Here is a 6,413-nt window from a genome sequence, read left to right as displayed (position 1 = left end):
CAAATAAAGGACAAGCGAAAGACTGTGCGGCCATCATTGCCAGGGTGGTGAGGTGATGCCCGTGAAGGCTATTGTTCTCCGATCAACTATATGTAAAAACCTGATATTACCAAATTTGTACAAGCGGTTACCGGTACTAATGCAGTTAGATTTTTTTTGGTTTTAACAGTATTGTTTCCTCATAATATTATGTTTTTTGTTATTTTATAAGCATTAACACTAAGTGTAAGAACTATGACCCTTTTAAGCCAATATTTGTGATTTTGGTGATTGAGTGACAACATAATCAATAGGACTAACAAATATATTTGAGGTGTCCAAATGACCGCCGCGACGAATTGGACGAAGTTCAACAGAGTATAGTGTGTCGGTTAAACCGACACTCGACTACCGATTAAACCGACGGCAGCGTCGGTGCATTAGATAGAGCATGGCTGTGTCAAGAGAAGAAACGTCGGTAGGATTGGTTGAACCGACGGTCAAGATCCAAGCGTTGGTGCATTGATCTTAGCATTGTCCAGAGAGCATGTCAAGCACGCAGGAGCGAAGTCTTCAGCACCGGTTAAACCGACGGTGCATCGGAACAAGGCGTCGGTGCAATGACGTCAGCAGAAGAAGCCAGGTTCAACGGCTAGCTTGAAGCTCAGTGTGACCAGTTAAACTGACACTCTGTCATCGATTTAACCGACGGCAGCTACAGACCCAATCAGAAGCTCAACAGCTACTTTCGAGCTTAGAGTGTCTGGCTAAATCGATGGTCCTGCATCGGATGAATCGACGCCCACGCAGAAAAGTGCCCAACGGCTACAAAACGACTCTATCAAGTTGGAAGGCTATATATGGGCACCCCCTGTCACTTGATGCTGGCTGGAGTTCCAAGACATCACATCCACATCCAAGAACATCTTCAAGCCATCCATGAGCTTAGTGATAATATCTTTAGTCCTTAGCACATATTTGAGAGTGTTAGTGCTAGGTTAGCACCTTTGAGAGTGAAGGAGTAAGGTGTTGTGACCTTGTGTCTGGTTCTAAAGTGAACCAAAAAGTGTATTACGGTGCGCCGGCCCCTTGGAGCATTGGTGGCTCGCCGGCACGTTAACGACCCTCCGGCTTGGTGTGGAGCGACATCGACAAACTTGTGCGGGGGGCGTGAAGATCTCCTTCCTTTGTGGGCAAGCTTCTTAGTGAAAAGCGGGATCAAGGTGACCATGATTATGTTCACGGAAAAGAATTAATTGCCGGAAGCGATATTCTTCGTGAGTACTTCAACAACGTGGATGTAGAGGCGCCTTTGTGGCAATCCGAATTACGGGATAAATCCTCGTGTCGAGAGTTTGCTTTCTCTCATCCCTTCTTTAAGTTTTCGCATTTATTCTTGCAACTTGTGTGTCTTTATTTTTTTAGTATGTTATATTACTAGAATTGACTATAGGTTGAAAACTCTTTTGGGACGGGAGTTTCATACTAGACGAATCATAGTTGCACATCTAGATAGCATGTTTTAGTCTAATTTATTGTGTTTTTAGTTGGAGCCTTAGATCAAGTAATTAAGTAGTCTAATTCATTCTCTCCCCCTCTTAGACTAGAGCATCCGATCATTTTTCACTAAGACACATCTTTCACACACAAAACAAGGAAAGAAAAAGAAAACCTAAGATAGCATAAAAATAGGTATGTATTGTCCTCTTGTGATTTAGGCCGGTACACCATATTTCCACACTGGATTTTTTTATATCTTGGTTCTGATCCGGTGCCGTACGCGGTACGCCCGGAGCCGCGCGCTGTCCGTTGGCGGCACGGCATGGCGTCCACACCTGTTGCCTCCCTACGGCCATGCCGCGAGCCGCAACTCGCCGGAGGACAAGCGCCCAGCGCCACCGCATATGCTTCAGCACCGTCGACGCCACCAGCCGCTGTCGACGCTGGTCGTCAGGCGTCCGCCGCCCACAGCCCCGCCTCACCACGACGCCATCCCAGCGCCGCCGCCCGTCGCGACGGTCTCCACAACACCACCCCGCCTCGGCGCCGACCACGCCATCACGCTGGCCCCTCGTCGTCGTCTTCCGCGCATGGCTCGCGCCACTGCCGGGGGAACCATCGAGACGTCGCCGTCGGCCCGTCGCTGAGCCCCGCCCAGAGCTGGCCGCTGCAAGTCGCCGCCGTCACCTGAGTGCAGCCCCGCCCTCGCGACCTCCGTCTTCCCGGCGATGTGTCACGAACCCGGAAGGATTCGTGCTCAGGGAAGAGGCAGCAGGGGAGGGAAACGAGAACCCAAGGAAGAAGAAGCAGAGTTCGGAATGAGAGAGAGAGAGAAAACGGGTTCAGATAGAATTCTGTTACGCCATGATTCTCTGAATCAGTTTACTGCCGGGCTTTATACACCGCACCGACAGCTTACAATGGGCTTATATCTCTCTGGCCCAATCTTACAAAGGCAAACGCCGAACATAAACGGCCCAACAAGCTACTAGCCACCGCGGGTCGTGACACTGCCCCCCTCTGAAAAACCAGCTTGTCCCCAAGCTGGGGCTTTAGGGCATCGGCGCTGCACATCATGAAGTTCTTCCCAGGTGCACCAATCCGCAGGAAGATGATTCCACTGGACGAGTAGTTGAGTCTTTGGGAGTTCCCAGTAAAGATGCAACGCCGGTCCAGTACTGCAGCTGGAAGTAGCTCACTATCAGCATCAGGAATGGAAGCCAAGTCTGTACTGACCTGTACATGAGATGGCACATGTCGCTTCAATTGGGATACATGGATTACTAGGTGAATACGACTATCATCTGTAACGAACATGGCACCATTTATGCCATTTCGAGTGATTTTGGTGATCGTATGACAATGCAATCAATGGGACTAATGATTTTGTTGAGTGAACATTTTTAGATCCCAGAGATAATGTACAAAGGCCATGCAAAGCAAAACATGAAGAAAGAACTCAAAGAAACGCTGAATTGGACGAGTTATACTGAAATCAGTAGCACCGGAAGAACCGATGCCTATAGCATCGGTGCATCCGATGGTTGTCGGAACATCCGACGGCCTGGCTTTGGTGCAAGACTGAGCGCCTCTGGAGATCAAGTGAAGAAAGAATGAAGCACCGGTTGAACCGACGGTGTCAAGAGAAGCGTCGGTGCATTCAACATACTATGTTCCAGAGACGTTGTCAAGCGTGCAGCAGCCAAGCCTTCAGCATCGGTTGAACCGGTGGTGCGTCGGAGCAAGGCGTCAGTGCAATGACGTCAGCAAGAGCAACGGCTATCTGCGGATCAAGTGTCACCGGAAGAACCGACGCCTAAGCATCGGATCAACCGATGGTCCCTGAAGTTGCTGCAGCAGTGTCAGAGAGGCCAACGACTACTTCAAAGCGCAGAGTGACCGGAAGAACCGATGCCCTGTGCACCGGAAGTTCCGATGCCTACGCAGAAAACTGGCCAACGGCTAGTAACGGCTCTCTTGAGTTGGTGGCCTATATATACGCCTCACCCCGGCTATTTTGAGTTTGCTAGAGTTGCTAGAAGTCATACACACACCCAAGAACACCTCCAAGCCATACAAGAGATCATTGATCATATCCTTAGGTTTTAGCACTAGCTTTGTAAAGTGTGAGTGCTAGATTAGCTCTTGAGTGAGTGAACAAGCAAGGTTGAGATCCTTGTGGCTGGTTCTAGAGTGAACCACACTTGTATTACGGTGTGCCGGCCCCTTGGAGCAATTGGTGGCTCGCCGGCAAGTCAACGACCCTCCAGCTTGGTGTGGAGCGGCGTCGACGATATTGTGCGGGGGACGGAGACCCCTCCTTCGTGGGCAATCTCCCTTAATGAAGATCGGGATCAAGGTGACCGTGATTGTGTTCACGGAAGAGACTTGATTGCCGGGAAGCGATACTCTTCGTGAGTGCTTCAACAACGTGGACGTAGGGGCGCCTTTGTGGCAATCCGAACCACGGGATAATTCCTCGTGTCGAGAGTTCGCTTCCTCTCATCTCGTTCTTTAAGCTTCCGCATTTCATATTGTACTTGTGTGCCTTTACCTTCTTAGTGTAGTATCTTGCTAGGATTGACTATAGGTTGCAAAACTCTTTTGGGATGAGGGTTACACACTAAGGTGAACCGTAGTTGCACATATAGTTAGCTTGTTTTAGTTTAAGTTTTGTGCAAACTAGTTGGAGCCATATGTCAAGGTTTTAATAGTGTCTAATTCACCCCCTCCCCCTCTTAGGCTAGAGCACCCGATCGCTTTCATCATCAGGGAGCTGTAACTTATAGGCGACTCTGCCAATCTTCTGAATTATTGGGAATGGGCCAAACTATTTAAATGACAGCTTCTGGTTACTTCTTTGAGCCGTAGAACTATGGATGTATGGCTGTAGTTTCAGATAAAATGAATCACCAACAGAGAATTCCCTTTCTGTTCTTAGTTTGTCAGCCTGGGACTTCATTCTTTGTTGTGCTCGAAGTAGCTGCTGTTGAATGAGCTTGGTGAGCAAATCTCGTTCCTTCAGCCAGGTTTCCAATTCAGGTATAGCAGAAGCATGCAAATTGGAGATGCCAAAATGTCTTGGGAGATGACCATAAAACACTTCAAATGGAGTGAGTTGTAAAGCTGAATGGTAAGAGGTGTTATACCAATACTCAGCGAGTGGTAGCCACTTAGGCCATTGTTTGGGGGCAAGAATTCACTGTGCATCTTATAAAGGCTTCGAGGCATTGATTCAGACGCTTAGTTTGTCCATCTGTTTGGAGGTGGTAGGATGAGCTCATAAGCAGCTGGGTATCAGATAGTTTGAAGAGTTGTTGCCACACATTGCTTGTGAACACCCTGTCTCTGTCAGACACTATAGATTTAGGCAATCCATGAAGTCTGAATATGTTGCTCATATAGGCTTGAGCAACCTGCAGTGCTGTGAAGGGATGTGACAATGGAACAAAATGTGCGTATTTGAAAAACTTGTCCACCACTACCATGATGACATCTTTTCTGTTTGATAAGGGCGAGCCTTCCACAAATTCCAGTCAGACCATGGACCAAGGTGCCTTTGGAACTGGTAATCACCCGCGTAGCCGCTACCGTCGTGCCAAGCCCCAAGCTCGTGCAAGTCAAGCCGACGCATGAAAGGAGGAGAGAGTGGTTGCTAGCTTGTTGACATCATCATGACGTCATGGTGACCACATAATACAAGGTTTACCCTTTTGCAAATAATTCCTTCCTGGTTGAAATATGCCGTTTTACGTAGCTCAATTATCACAGAGTTATAGTGACATGTCGTAAAGATGAGTTAATCACATTATCCGATGATGATAATGATAATGATGTCATACACACACACACACACACACACACACACATATATATATATATATATATATATATATATATATATATATATATATATATATATATATATATATAAGACGAGTTTTTTTTCTACACTCGTGTGTAGCTACTCTTATCATCAGTATACCATAGTATGTATGTCCGCATACTTATTTATTACTTTAAGTATGTTCATATACTTATTCTAAGATATTTCAAAAGTATATACATGAAAAATTTCAAAAGCAACCCTATTTTTTAAATATACTATGATTATACCTTAGTATTAGTATATAAAATAAGTATGTCCATATATTCTATATATGGTCACATACCCAACACATATATCATCATAGATATTCTAGTATGAACACATACTCCACATGCATACTCTTCGTTGGATCAGATACGTCATGTATAATGAGATACACACATGGGAGTAACTACAAGCAAGTATAGAAAGAAATTTTTCTATATAAGTATGTCCACATATATACTTTATGTATGGTTACATACCTAATGTATATACCATCACAGATGTTCAAGTATGATCACATACTCCATGTACATACTCTTCGTTGGATCAGATACGTAATATATGATGAGATACACATGTGGAAGTAGCTACAAGCAAGTGTAGAATGGAATTTTCCTATATATTTAAAAAATAAGACTACTTTTGAATAATTTAATCCGTGTTTCTATGGTTTTGTTATGAGGATATATCTTTTATGCTTATGTGAGTTGGTATAAACTTATACCTAGTTAATAGATGTTTGCTAATAAAATATGACTAACTTAAAATGCTAACCGCTATAAACCCTAGCCTCCCTTGATGGCCTGCATTCTTCTCCCACTTGCTGAGTACCAACCATAAGAGTACTCACTCTTGCCTAAATACTGTTCAGAAGAGAATGTTGAAGTGGAGAACTACGACGACTTCGAGAAGTTCTATGCGTGCGTTCACCAGTCAACTGTCTGTGGAGGAAGTCGCTGCTGCAGTACTCGTTTAGATTATCGGTGAAATAATTAAAGACTTGCGTGTCTATTTATTGGAGTGTAATAAAGTTATGTACTCTTTCTTGCTTACGTTTTGA

Source organism: Panicum virgatum, chromosome 1K (genome assembly GCF_016808335.1).
Source record: "Panicum virgatum strain AP13 chromosome 1K, P.virgatum_v5, whole genome shotgun sequence".
NCBI classification, from domain to species: Eukaryota; Viridiplantae; Streptophyta; class Magnoliopsida; order Poales; family Poaceae; genus Panicum; species Panicum virgatum.
This window is presented reverse-complemented; position numbering follows the sequence as displayed.